The sequence below is a fragment of the Carettochelys insculpta genome, chromosome 3, assembly GCF_033958435.1.
Source record: "Carettochelys insculpta isolate YL-2023 chromosome 3, ASM3395843v1, whole genome shotgun sequence".
In the NCBI taxonomy this organism is placed as follows: domain Eukaryota; kingdom Metazoa; phylum Chordata; order Testudines; family Carettochelyidae; genus Carettochelys; species Carettochelys insculpta.
The window spans coordinates 126,563,037-126,577,810 of NC_134139.1; the positions used below are offsets into that span (position 1 = coordinate 126,563,037).

The 14,774-nt window shown below is 41.6% G+C and overlaps 1 protein-coding gene across 2 annotated transcripts in view; it reads right to left on the reverse strand.

The window, feature by feature from the left end:
* Positions 1-530: 530 nt before the first annotated feature.
* SOBP (sine oculis binding protein homolog) overlaps positions 531-14,774 on the reverse strand; it is a 156,808-nt gene continuing 142,564 nt past the window's right edge. For both annotated transcript variants that reach the window (XM_074990783.1, XM_074990782.1), the window contains one exon: positions 531-1,886. The gene's annotated coding sequence lies outside the window, so the exon portion shown is untranslated. The remainder of the gene's footprint in view (positions 1,887-14,774) is intronic.

The window sequence follows — 14,774 nt, forward strand, 5'->3', positions numbered from 1 at the left end:
AACTTTATGTGCACAGGAAAAAAAATAATAAAACAACGGCACATTTAAGTGCATTTTTTTCTTGGTGATTTATTTTCTTTTAATAAATCTGACACCAGTCAGGGAGAGAGAAAAGTGTTGTGAGCCCAGAAAGAAAGTGAGCACATTGAAAGTGCTTCGTGTTCTTGTTTTCTTGGAGATGTTTCTCGGAAGTAACTTCCCTTGGGCTCAGGAGCTTTTTTTTAATATATTTTTTTTTTTTTAAAAAGGGAGCTTGCTCGCCTGGTGTGTTTTCCAAGCTTTCACAGCTCTAATAAATAAAGGAGCACCTGTAAAACAGTAGCTTGACTTGGTTATGTGAGTCTGTACAAAGGAAATATAGAAATACAGTATATACATAGTGCTCATAGTGCACCGTCACTACAAGGCTCTGGCGTGATTGGCTTTGATACCCTGCTCCCAACTCCACTGAGACGAATAGGGACATTTCTTTTGCAAACTGCTTCTTGGTTCCTAACAGCAGCCTTATAGAAGAGGTGTACTCTGAACACTTGAGAGTGAACAATTGCTTTATTCAAGTTAGTAAACAGTTACACTGAATCACAAGGTGATTTGACTTTTTTTTTCTTTTTTGTATTTGTCAGAATGGGATACTCCACAACTGTCTTACCAATTCAGTGCCAGTATACATGCTCTAGTGTACTTTTGGACTCTTGGCTACAACTGTACAAGTGCACACAAGTTAAATTCTACCCTGTTATCCTCCACCCACTGATTGAGGATTGAATTGCACATTTCTCTTAACCATGACAGGAGAAAGCAAACAGTGAAACAGAATCATGGGGGATCTTTCTCACTTTACCCCTTGTTTTCCTTGGTTTGTCCATACCATTCTAATTATGAGGAAAGGGCTATGCATATGGAGAGATTGTCTCACTGGCTTCCTGGATCACTGAAAACCATCAGGGTTGAAATTTCATCCAAGTCTTTCGTGACGCCCAGCAAATATTCCCCTCGGATTATTTTACACCTTGAGGGAATTTTGGTCTTTAGTTCAACACTCTTGCTCTGTTCCCAAATGGGGCGCTATTTAGGGGAATTTAAAGAGAAAGCTGAGAAGAATAAACATTTACTGAGTTCTCTTGGCATTCAGGCTCTGAAAAACCACAGTATAAACTATTCATGCTGCTTCTTACATCTGTCAAATCAAAAATTAAAAGCCCTAAAAGTGTAACACTGAAAATATGGCATTAAAAAGGATAAAGGTGGCCTTTGTAAAAATAACAAGGAAAGTATATTAGCCAATAAAATATTCTAACTCTTCCTTTAAAAGTGCATCATGGGTAGGATAGAGATGACTCTGAAGTGTTTCTACTCCAGTATTACCCCTTTCCCCCATCAAAACGTGACTAGGTCCAAAACCATACAATGCAAATCACGATTCTTAGTGTAGCAGCAAAACCACAGCAGTTTTTGTAAAAAACAAAACAAAACAAAATAAAACAAAACAAAAAAAAACCACCTCCATATCACTGTCCAGTCTCATATATCTGAACCTGGAAGTCAGAGAGGAAAAAGTACCAACATTGGTCCGGATGGTTTTTGAAACCAAAGGGAAAAATTCCCCATCAAGAAACCAAGAGGAAAACATGTTCCTCCACGGAGAAGAGGAGGTGGCAGTGGGAATGAGGAGCACACTGCGTAGGTCCATCATAGGCTGTCTTCTGGGCCAAAGCCACCCATGGGACTGAGGCTTCCTCTGAGAGATGGAATGACAGGAAGCTGCTTTTTTTGCTTGACTTTTAGCCACGGGAGGTGTTGAGTGGCCAAGCTGGCATCATTCGGTGAAGTGACATGGTTTGCTCTGCTCCCTTTCTCCATGCAAGGTACCCTGTCAGTGAGCATTCCTGTAAAACACACAAGAAGAGCTCATCAGAAAGTGTTGTGAATGATTCATTGTAGGTACTGTGAGGGCAGCTTATGCAAGGATGGTTACTAAGGAGAACTGACCCAGCAGTGATATCTGAACAATCTCCCTTGGACCCCAGTGTTAAGAGTTTGGTTGTTTATTTACGCAATTGGGCTTACTGGGCACTTGTAGTCTAAGCACAGCAGAGGTTTTTAAAACATGGAGCTTAATAAAGACATTAGAGGAACTTTAACAAATCTGCACCATACCCACAAAATCTCATCACAACCCTGCCTCCATTGTACTCTCCATGAGAGGGTTCTCAATGACCCCCGCCCCGCATTCCTCCCTCTTTCACTCTTCCTAGATGAGTGCCTGACCGTGTGTCCTGAAGGTCAGCGGCTCCAGGCTCTGATGAACAGGCAGAAGAGGGGCCCAGAGCCTACACCCCTCACCTAGAATGCTCTGCTACCATCCTCTCCAGCTATACCTTTATATAAACAGGCCATGTGATTGCTCAAAGCTGAAAGCCCCATGATGCAGTGTGTGACTTTCTCTCCCCTACCCAACCACATGCCATCCAAATGCCATGCCAGCTGAGGGATGAAGTGGGTTCATTTACATGAGAGTGCGGTGGAGGCCTGGAATAGAGGAGCAGGCTGTGTATGCAGAAATACAGAACTAGAGATTATAGAAGAACGAAGGAAACAGTGGGTCTACCTTACTTATCAAACAGAGGAGCAGGGAGTAGCTATGTATCTCTCGGGTGCACCAAACAGGGTGATATTTCCCAAGGGGCTTCAGTTATCATCACAGAAATCTCTAGCTGCTGCTTATTCTCCCTACCATGTAGCACTGACATGTATTAAATATATTAAACCTCACCCTAGCTGTAGTGCCCCCATGACCTGGGCAGCTCTGCTGGCACCATTCTGTGCCAGCCCTAAGCCTACTCCACAGTTCTTCCATACTTTGCCACAAGGACAACAGAAGTTCTGCATGGAAACATGAGTATAGAGACATGGGGTATGAGAAATCCACACTGCAGGTAAGAGAACAACTATGCAGGCTGAGAAGGAAAATGTTGCCCATTGCATAAACTGAGACTGATTGTATACTTCAGGATTTGCCTATAAGATTTTAGAGAGTAATGGAGTCCAAGCCATAAGATGGTCTCAATGTGCACCCAAAGCATAGAGACTGATTTACACAATGAAGAAAATACACATTACTTTTATAATTTTTGACATGAAGTTATAGGTATGGAACAGGCATCCAAGAGAGGTAGAAAATACAACTCCTTACATAATACTGTAACCCATGATAGTGAAGAGTTTGTCCCTACTAGTGACCAATCCACATAAGAGGTCTATGGATCACCTACTATCTCAGATTAATAAACCTATAGCCCTATACCTCAAGCATCAGAGGCTAATACTTTGAGCACTAAAGGACAGTTACATATCCCCAGCCTGTCATTTCCATTCCACTGCATCTGATGAAGTGGATTTTACCCATGAAAGCTTATGTCCAAATAAATCTGTTAGTCTTTAAGGTGCCACAGGACTCGTTGTTTTAATAGTGTTTGTGATCATCTTGAGTTCAGAGCTCTGTGTATAAAACACTACACACATCTATCTATATATCAAGCATAAAGCAGTAAAGGAAAGCAATTTCTGCTATTCTTACTGTTTTCAGTTGCCAACTCCAAACGCAGCATCAGATTGTTGAGAACCAACATGGCAACTGAGCATGAGGTTTAGTCTTGGGTGTTCATTGATGTGGGCTGGCAGAGTTTTCCATCTTTTAACACAGCACTTAATTCCACCAGGCAACAAACATGAAAGCTGTTGATGCACCAGAAGACGCCTGGTTTGTAAATGGCCCCAGAGCAAAGGCAAGCCCATAATTTTCTCAGGGAGGCTCTGCTGAGGTCATAAACCACAAGACTGCAGCTGAAGCAGGCACAGAAGCATGTTCAGCCCTGTAAACATGCTGGGGTCATCTATTATTTGTAATAGTTCCGTGCTTTTTAGCAACTCTTACAAGTATTTCAAGCTTTACCATTAAAACCTTCCACTTTGAACGCTTAGCGATTTATCTTTCCACTCCATGCCATTAAAGAAATGACACCACATCACTACAGCTGAGGGAAGCAGACAGCTATGTCATTTTATTTCAGAGGGGACCCATAGTTAGGAATAAATTCAACCGGGCTCAGATTCAGAGGTCCTTACTACACCAAACTTCCAAATGCTTCAAAGGGATTTTGTTCTTCTCATTTGTGTCCTGCAAGCTCTGGGTCTTTTGTTAACGACGGGTCAGATATGCAGCCCCTGCAGCTCAAACCTGTATAGACCTTAAAAATCCAAGCAGGGATGCCTGGGACTTACTCTGACTTATACCTCTGCGTGGCCAAGGAAGGGCTAGAGATACTATTGTCCTAAAGGGACTGTGTTATAGAACTGTCATAAAGATATATTAGAGTCTGCCTGTAGATAATGCAATGGTCTCTGTCAACTTTATATTTAGCAAAGGGCTTTCTGGAAGAAACTGGGCAAGAATAGGAGAAAGGATGTCCACTGCTAGCTACTGCTTCTCTCTGTAAGAGCTGCACTTATTCCTGGAAAAGCCTTCAGTGAAATTACAACTATGTCTAAATCTGGACCCTCTTCTCTAACCTAATTTAGTCCATCCATTTAGAGTAGGCTACATTATAAAATAAGCTAAAGGAACTGGTAACTACTGACTGCTGTCAGGTGATTAGAGCCAGCAAATACATCTGAGACTTTTATTACTAGTACTCCCATGCATCACAAGTCAACTAAATCACTGGCAAAAATAGAGCAATGAAACCCCTGAGTCCCTCAGTCTGCACAGGAACTTGGGAGTTAAAAGAAGGTGGCAGATGCACAGTGCTTCCAAATTTACCAGGCAGCAAGTCCTAGGGATGACCAATACGACAGAAATCCCACCCATTGCCACAGGTAGCAGCCAAGCTGCCAGGTGAGACCACTGGCCACTCTAAACAGCATTCCTGGGCTTCCCATCTGTCACACAGGAACTACAAGCCAAGTGTGAGGAGGAGAAATTCCCACTAAACAAAAGAGAGAAAGAAAGAGCAGGTAAAAATCAGACACGACAGGTAAGGGGATGTGGGAAGAAAAAAAGAGACTCTTTTGCCAGAAAGCTACATTTTCCTGTGGGAAAGAAAAAAAGAAGGGCCAGGTATAGCAGGTGCAGGATGAAAACCAGCATCTTGTTCTGAACCCCTCCCCATGCACAAAGAAGGGAGAGTTGATATGGAGTCTCATCTCTTTCCTACACTCAGTCAGGTGAGGTGCTGAATTGCACCTCAAAGCTGAGCAATGATAAGCTGACAGGGATTCTGTGGGTATCCGGTAGCTGTGAAAAGTCAGCCCAACATCCAAACACAGGAGGACTCAAAATCTGTGGAAACTTCTGAAAAATTGCAGCCTTTGCTACACTTTTTACTGCTTTGGTTTTCGCTCTGATCCTTTCTGATCAGGTTTTAATGACCAGCTGTGACAACTGCAGTACAGAGACAGATAGGGCCATTTTAGGTAGTCCGTTGTGTCCGACGATGACGTCTTGAGCTTGCAGAGGCTCATTGGTTGTGCACTCGCATGTGGCTGAGGAGACCAAGCTTTGAAGGGCATGGGTGTTCACAGTGGGGACAAGGGAATTGTCCTGGTTCTGTTGGTGCGGCTGCCTACTGTATGTATATTATACACATGGCTCCCAGCTCCACATGAAGTAAGGGAACCTAAGGAGAAGATAAATGGGACCTCTCCTCCCATTTCCATCCTAGATGCACACAGCCCCAAACACAACAGGACCTTCATAAATATTCAGCATCAATGAGCAGAAATTGGCCCTGTGTTTGGTTTCAGGGAGTGGGGTCTGAGTATGGTGAGACTATCACCTCGCAACATGTAACGGGTTGGCTTTAGGCTGTTACTTTTTCATTTATTCCACATCTATGGGGCAGGGCATTTCTGCCCCCTCTTTAGGAATGCATTTTGTTTTCCATAACTGCAGTGATTGGGTCCCTTGGGCAGTCTATACTCTGTCAGGAAGCAATTATTTTATAAACTTTAAAGATTCTTAACACCAGTGATTAATTTCTTGCCTGCTCTTGCTGAAGTGCATCTCTTTTCCCTGCTATGCTCCCTCATGTTCTGTGTTGTTAAGATTGGTGGAGCAGACACACACAGACTTCAGGCAAGATTCATACATTCTGAGGATATATGTGATCATTATGATAATCTGTTCTCAAATCCTATATAACACAGGCCACGGAAACTCTCTAAAAGAATTCCTAAAGTAGGTCTTTTAGAAAAGGACCCAATCCTGATGTAAAAGTGGTCTGTGATGGAGAATCTACTATGACACTGGGTAGAATGTTCCAATGGCTAACTACTCTTACTGGTTTAAAAAAGAGGTCTTATTTTTTGTCTGAATTTGTCTAATTTCAACTTCCAGACTGTGATCAAGTTACCTCTTTGCCCTCTCTTTGTTAAACTAAGAACATCAAATTCTTCCAAGTCTATCCCTATCAAACAGGTTTTCTACCTCTAAATTTAATCATTCTCATGGTTCTTCTCTGAACCCTTTCCAATTTATCACCATCTTTCTTGAATTCAGGTCACCAGAACTGGACACAGTATTCAAACAGCAGTTGCACCATTTCAAAGACAGAGGTAGAATAACCTCTCTCCTCCTACTTAATATTCCCTTGTTTATGCATCCAAGGATTGCATTAGCCCTACTGGCCACAGTGTCCCAATGGGAGCTAATTTTCAGCTGAGTGTCCACCACAACATCCAGATCTTTTTCACAGTCAGTTTCCCAGGATGGAGTCCCCCTTGGTATAAGTATGGCCTATGTTATTTTGCTAGATTTGTACATTTACATTTAGCTACACTATTGTTTGTTTGTTCCCGTCTTACCAAATGATCCAGATTGCTCTGCATCAGTACCCTGCTTTCTAAATTATTTACCATTCCTCCAATTTTTGGGTAAACTGCAACCTTGATCAGTTAGGGTTTTACTGTTTTTTCCCAAGGTCATGAATAAAAATGTTAAATATCATAGGAGCAAGAACTGATCCCTGTGGGACCCCCCACTAGTAACCTACACAGTCAGTGATCATTCTCAGTTACAATTTGGGACCTACCATTTAGCCAGTTTTTAATCCAATTACTGTATGACACATTTATTTTCTATCTTTCTAGTTTTTAAAATGAAAATGGCATGCAGTACCAAGTTAAACGTCCTACAGATATTATCAAACTCTTATTACCTTTTTCAACCAGACTTGTAATCTCATCCAAACAAGATATTGAGCTAGTTCAACAAGATCTATTTTCCATAAACTCATTCTGATTACATTTAATTCTTTATTTATCAAGTCCCGTATCAGCCACACCGTTATGTTTCCTGGGATAAATGTCAGCCTCACTGGCCTATAATTATCTAAGTCATGTGTTTACTCTTTTTAAATATTGGCACGACATTAACTTCCAGTCTTCTGGAGCTTCTCCAGTGCTCCAAGACTTACTGAAAATCAACATTAATGGTCAAGTGAGCACATCGGCCAGTTTCTTCTAAAATTCTGGATGTCTAATTTTAGCTGTTCCTGCTTAACGCAGAGTGGAAAGAGTGTTCCCATATCATATGAATACATAATTTCCTATTCTTTTCCAAAAACAGAACAGAAATATTTATTGAACACATTTGACTTTTCTGCATTATTATTGATAATTCTCTTATTTTTCCCATGGACCAATACTATTATTCGGGTTATTTTATTCCTAACATTCTTAAAAAAACTCCTTAATGTCCTGGTCATAGATTTCTCCTTGTGTCCCTTTGCCTCCCTTAGTCACTTTTCTGTAGCTCCTAACTTCTGATTTATATTTATATTCATCACTCTCTACTGTTATCAACGCAGATTAACTGTAGCTCATTCAAAAGTTATTGGTGTTTATGTCCGATGTACCTCCTCTCTTCCCCCCAACCACCCACTAGAGTTATTACTCATTCCTTGGTGCACTGCTGGGGTAAAATTCATGCCATTCCCATGTCTGAGGCTATGTCTATACTATCGCAGAAGATCAACCTGCTCAGGGTTGATCGTCTGGGGTTTTGTTTTGCAGATGTGTGAAATGGCACTTTCTGGCGTCAAAGTCAACCCTGGAATGAGTGGCAAAGGTTAAGGAAGGTCAATGGGAGAAATGCTCCTGTCAATCTTCTTCCATGTAGACAGGCATTGAAGTCGATTGCTGATAAATTGATTTTAGCTATACAATTGGCATAGCTAAAATTGTGTCTCAGCGGTCAACTTCTATGTCTATTATAGATGTAGCCTCGCTTAAATCCTTACAACATTTTAATGGCATATAAAGTCCTTCATAAGTTCTATGTACTGAGGCAAATCCACTCCACACAATTGTGTGTGCCCAACCCCTGATGTTAATAACCCTGTCTCCTACAAACAAACAAAATCTTTCCTCTTAGTTAATGCTCATTTAATATAATTTTTGTGCAATTTCACACAAGCTTTAATGTTGTTCTGATTATCACACTCTCCACACAATCAAAAGATTAACAAAGCTCCCCACATTTTCAGTTTTTCCTTTAAAAAAAAAATCAGCCTTTGTGGCCTCCCCAATCCCCATGGCACCATCTCCCACTGAGAAGGGGGTCAATTGGTTTATACTCCGGGGATGCTTTAGAGACACACTAGCCAGTGGCATGCACAAAATCCAGAGCCATGGCCTGAGCAGGGGAACTTCTATTCTCCATCCTACGAGTAACTCATTTCTGGGGCCTACGGCAAGTCACCTACCCTGCCTAGGCCCGGCTCTGTTCTTATGTGCACTGAGGTGCTCTGATGTCACAGCACTGAAGCCAAGCTGCCAAGTATCATGCCACTACTGCAACCCCACTACATTTGGCAGCAGTCGGGGCCCAGCTCTGCTGAAAGCTTATTAGTTCAACAGGACTGGCCTGTTGTTGCTGGTATGGGCCTCTGGGAGCTGCTCTGGTGCCAAGGGCTGAGCATACTGACTCTCAGGCTGCTTTCCCTGCTGGAGCCAAGTGGGAAAAAAGCAAGGGGAAGTGGCTGGCAGGAGGAAGAGGAAGCAGCAGGCAGAAGGGTTGGGGGGAGGAGACACGATATGCCTCAGCTGCCTACCAGATATTCCCATTAAGCTCCCTCCCCTAGCCACACCCATACACCCACACTAGCTACACCTGCCAAGTTTTGAGCATGCAGTATCCTCAGTATCCTCGTGCTCGAGGCTGGGGGTGTTGACTGTAAATTGAAGTTTAGGGTCATATGCAAATTACTTGCAAATGTGTTAGCTGCCTCCAGCTCCTGTCATACACAGAATGACAAAGAAGATGGATGTGAAGTCAGCCAAGTCAGAGCAGTGAAAATAAAATCAGAATCTGTCCCCTCTTTGCTTCGGGTTTCTATCTGTAAAATAGGGGCTGGTATACCAAGCTATTTCACTGGGCTGTCAAGAGTTTCATTAGTTAATGCTTGAAAAGTGCTGCAGAAGTGCTCCGTGTTGGTTGATGTACTGCCTTCTGACTCAAGGTACACAAATTGTACGATCTGGGGTTGTGCTAAAATAGACGCTTTAAAAAACCTAAAGCTTTGGATTTCTTAATACGGTATTCTTAATATTAAATACACAAATCAAAATACAGCAGCCACAACAAAAGTGGTTAGATACTGATACTCTTCTCACACTGAAGCCAATGGGACTTCCTGTCTATTTAAGGACTATTCACCCTGGGCCAGTGTTTGGGGATTCAACCTCCCTGCTAAAGCCTTGAGGCTGCAACCATGGGGCCTGATTCTGAACACTCCCAGGTTTTATGCTGAAATTTAGTGTAGTTTTTCCTGATTTACACCAGTGTAAGGGCCTGTCTCACCTCCTCCTGATATTGGGAAACCTCTGATTAAGTTCAATCAGGAAGGATGAAATCCAGAAAGCACCATCAGACTTACAGAGTGTAATGGGGGAGGGTCTCAAGTGGCCATAATCTTTGGCAGATTAGGCTGGAAAAGGGGACAACAATCAAGAATGTATGGAACAAAAATAACTTGCAGCTGAAACCTTTCACAGGTGCAGTAGCAAGTTGCTTTAGAGTGTCCCTTGTGACTATGGATGTTGAATAGTAACAGAGAGGAAGCCGTGCTAGTCTATACACTATCAAAACAAAAAGCAGTCATGTAGCACTTTAAAGACCAGCAAACTAGTTTATTAGGTGAGCTTTCATGGGACAGACCCACTACTTCAGACCATAAGTAGCACTTTAAAGACTAGCAAAATATGGTCTGAAGAAGTGGGTCTGTCCCCTGAAAGCTCACCTAATAAACTATTTTGCTAGTCTTTGAAGTGCTACTTGACTGCTTTTTGTTTTGATTGTGACTATGGGTAACCGTTTGAACTGCCAGTAATTGCTGCAGAGTTCGCTATTGGTTAAGCTATTCTGCAAACACAGAGACAATGTTTTTACCGCTGGTTCAGCAGTAATTGGGAAACTACCACTGTATAATATAAAATGAGCATCTTAACTGATCTCGGACAGTTGAGAACAGTATTCAAGTCTGTAGTGACCTCATCATGTACCTCTTCTTCTGTATCACTGTGGGAAATGGTTTTGTTTTGTTTTTTAAGAAAAAGTACCTTTTTAAAAAAATAAAAAAGTCAGCTCAAGTAGATCATAAAAGTTTACAGATATTTGAAGTATAAGCATGCACAAAATCATTATAATATAAAGATTTACATTTAGCCCCAAGGACTCCAAATAAATAGCTGAAAATTGCTGTAAACATACATTTAAAATAGCTCCATGTTTTTGATGGACTGCAGAACTTTGCAAAGAAATCTGAACCTGATAGTTGTTTCCTTCTAAACCGCCCAACCTCCACAGCTTTAAAAGAAAAAAAAAAAGTGTGCTTCCACAGAGGATGATTATATTACACAGTTTCAATGTCCAAAACAAGGCTTGGAAGATGAAACGTAGCAGAGAGGAGGGGTGGGTGTTCTTCCAACAAATGTAGTTCAGCCACTTCATGTCTAGATAATTTGTTATTGTAGGTTGGCTCAAATTTAAGACAGTTAACATTTTAGGAACTCTTGGAAAACTAAGCCAGTGGCAGGGAGGATATTATTACAAATTGAGACACATGTTGCACAGGAGTATCATTCTTTTCAAACACCAAAAACATGTCTGGGGAACAAATCCATGCAAATGAGACTGAGATGGGGGCCTACTCCTGTAAACAGCAGAACACCCACAGCTCTAATGGGAGGCAGTGGGAGTTGAGGGTCCTCAGCCTCTCGCAGGCTGGGGTCCACAAATTTAATATGCATTTTTTGGAAGCAAATGTTTTCTATTTCCTGGCTCTGTACAGACTCCATGTTTACTTGATTTGTTCCTTCCATGGGATCAGGAAATGCACGTAGGTATAACATAATTCATTATCAAAAGAACACAACTGACCTGATGTAGGGTGAGGAGCACAACTGAGCAGCAAGGCTTCAATCCAGTAAAGCAGTTAAGAATGTGTTTAACTTTAATGCTTTCCTGGATGGTACCTAAAAATAGACAAGGACAGAGTCACCCAGCAGTTTAGAGGTAAATGGGGCTCTGTTTGTCACAACTAGTTCAATACCTTCTAGGCCAGGAATCAGAAAAGACATTACTGGTACTTCACCTGAATCTTCTCTTTGTTTTTTATGTGCATTTACATTTAAAGTGGATTTTCCTAAATCTAGTACTTCCTGTTTAATTCTGTCCATCTCTTGCATAACTCATTTTTCTGGTTTTCAACCCAAGTTCAGGATTTTTGGGAGGTGCTGCTAATAATGAGAGCTCTTAGGACCAGCTGTTTCCATAGGTCAGGAGCGTTTTCCATAGTTGTTTTTGTTTCTCCCTCTGCATGTGAAAGCAGTAATAACTCCATAATTTCTGACATGTTTCCACAAGTGTCCTTGATTACTGAAGAAAAGATCCATTAATGTACAGGAAGAACTTGTAATCCGGAACTCTCTCGTTCGGCAAACTCCATAATCTGGCATGATGTTAGTTAGCTAGACGACCACTTATCATGGGTGTGGGCAAGTTTCCCGTGGTCTCATGAAGTTTGTTTACAGCCATCAGTCCTGGCTCTCTGTGTTCTATACTAATATTTAGCTGTAATTTACCCCTACATGCCTTCTAAGAGCCCAGTAAGCAATGGAAGTGTTGCCAATGTGCTAGAATATGTTGACCTCTCAATACCCAGAAAATTCTCTTGCCCGGCACCAGTCAGGTCCCAAGGGTGCCGGATGAGAGAGGTTCAATCTGTATTACAGAACAGCTGCCTGTGCTGATTTCTGCATTTGAGCATGAGCTGTGGTTTCTTTCCCAACTTTCCCTGTGACACAGAAACTTTGCATCCAAATAGCACAAGAGTAAATGACAAAATGAAGAGCTTGACCCTCCTTTCATACCCCTTTTACATCAACTCCAGTGAATAGAATTACATCTGCTTAATCAGGTCCTAAATATCTGACAATGCTTAATTTCTTGAGGCCTGATATAACTATTTATGTGAACAACCCCATTGCTTACATCCAATCCATCTGAATGAGGACTACGTACATGAGTTAGGGTTTGCAGGCTTGAGCCACTGGTTTTCTCTTTCCTAAAAAAAGGTATTGATTTTCTTTTCTTTCCACAGGGACACATATTGCCCATGTCGTGAAAATGGGGTTGTATATTGTCTTGGTGCACACACTGGGTGTGGTGTTTGTTTTTTAAATATACTCCTTCTTACAAAGATCACAAAGGACAATTATATCTATAGGGGCTAAACTCCATTGTGATGGAGTATGTAGTGTAACTCCATTGATGTCAGTGGTCCCAGTCATTAAATATTTGAACTGGTCTTAACTCCCTGTGTTTCAGCACCTCTGACTCTGTTAACTGTTCTCACTCAGTTGGAGCTATGACAGTTTATACCATCTGAGGATCTGACTCCCTTTAGCTTGTAGGAAAGGAGGCTCAGGTGCTTAGGATCTTTCCGAATCAGGTCATTTTTACATTGGTGGCTAAACATGGATTCAAGAGCATGGATTTATACTTAACAATTGTGGCCTGTATCAATTGATTCTGTAAAAGGGCAATGGCACCAGATCCTCAGCCGGTATCAGTCAGCATGGGTCATTTGACATCAGCAGATCTATGCTGACCTGTAACTTCTGTGGGCATGGCTCACAGTCTGCTACGTTACTCCCATGCAGGCTGAATTCAGTGCACACAAAGCCTCACAGTCTGTGATGTGGGAATTGAAATCTGATACCAAGTATGTCATTTCGCTCTCTGCTGCTCAGAGAATCACTTTTCTGAAAAACACTTATTTAATTTAAGGTATCTGGGGATGCTGCTATGGTGATTTGGAAAAGGTAAGATCACTTGGTAGCATCAAGACATTCCTTGAGGGCTGAACTTCAATTCCAGGCAAACACGTAAGCATTTGTAATGCTAATGGTCTCCCCTAATACCACTGGCAAAACTCAGTGTATTAAGAGTTATTCTCGGAGCAGCTTTCACTTAAGTTAAACATATAGGGCCGGTTTCTAAACCGATGTCAATCATCATAGCCTTTGACATCAAGGGAGATACACAGGTTCATCCCAGCTGGGAATCGGGCCTATTGTACTGCTCCAGTAAAGATAAGTAGCAGACACCAGGTAAATACATAAAATATAGTTTCATTTATATAAGTAGGGCCAAACAGTCAGTGCATTGAAGACCAGGATGCTGGTAGATACACACAAATGCTACTGTGATGACATTACAGAAAAACCTAAGCCAGAAGAGACGTTAAAAGATATGGTCTCTGCCACAGGAATCCCACCATCCAGAGCAGGATTTCTTGTGCTGGGACCATGGGGATACATACGATTTCAGCTCTGAAAAGAAGCATTTTACACCTTGTGTATTGTTATGACCACAACATATGAATGAGCCAGCTACAGCTCTACATATATTAACTACCCAGCAAACTCTGAGCCCATGAGGAGATGGTGCATGAGCTAGTACAGTAACTGGCTTGCGCTTAGCACTTCCTATAGCCCTACAAAGCTATTCCACTCGTAGGGAGTAAGAAGCCTCCACCTCAGCTTCCCCCAACTTCTGCCCCCCCATGTGTAAACATGCACATGGACACACGTGAGCTAGTTCTGAATTTAGCTATGTGTGTGCCATTTAATCTTATAGTTCAACAATTACCTCAAGTATTATATGCAAGTCAAATGGTCTGTAGCGTTTTAACTCGTTCACCTTAAAACCCATCTACAAAGGAACTATAGGGTTAAATTTATCCTGCCTGGATGTAATATGTGCGTAAGGCCAACGCTAATATTGCTAATTTTAGAAATCTCAAGCCATTCAAATTTGAAATAATTACACCCAGCAAAATACTCCTCTGAGGGCCTGCATGTCTTTATTACACTTTGGTACTGACACTAAAACTTTTAGCTAGTTGCATGAGCTGCATTAAGTTAGACCAGCTCAATGGTCCACAATCTGATGGAGAGACTAAACTTTAACATGGAGGATTATGTTGCTGATTAGCATTTCCAATCATCAAGTAATTGGCACATTAAATGATCTAGAGTCTGGCTACTGGCCCCAAAAGGTGACACTTGCATTGATTCCTTTTTACAGTTATCCATATTGCTGTTGCTCAGATTCTACTTGAGCAAGAAGGTGTCTGGATCATTTCCCTCAATTAATACAACTTGATAGGAAACAAAATTCAGGAAAAGTTACATATTATGTCACATATGTT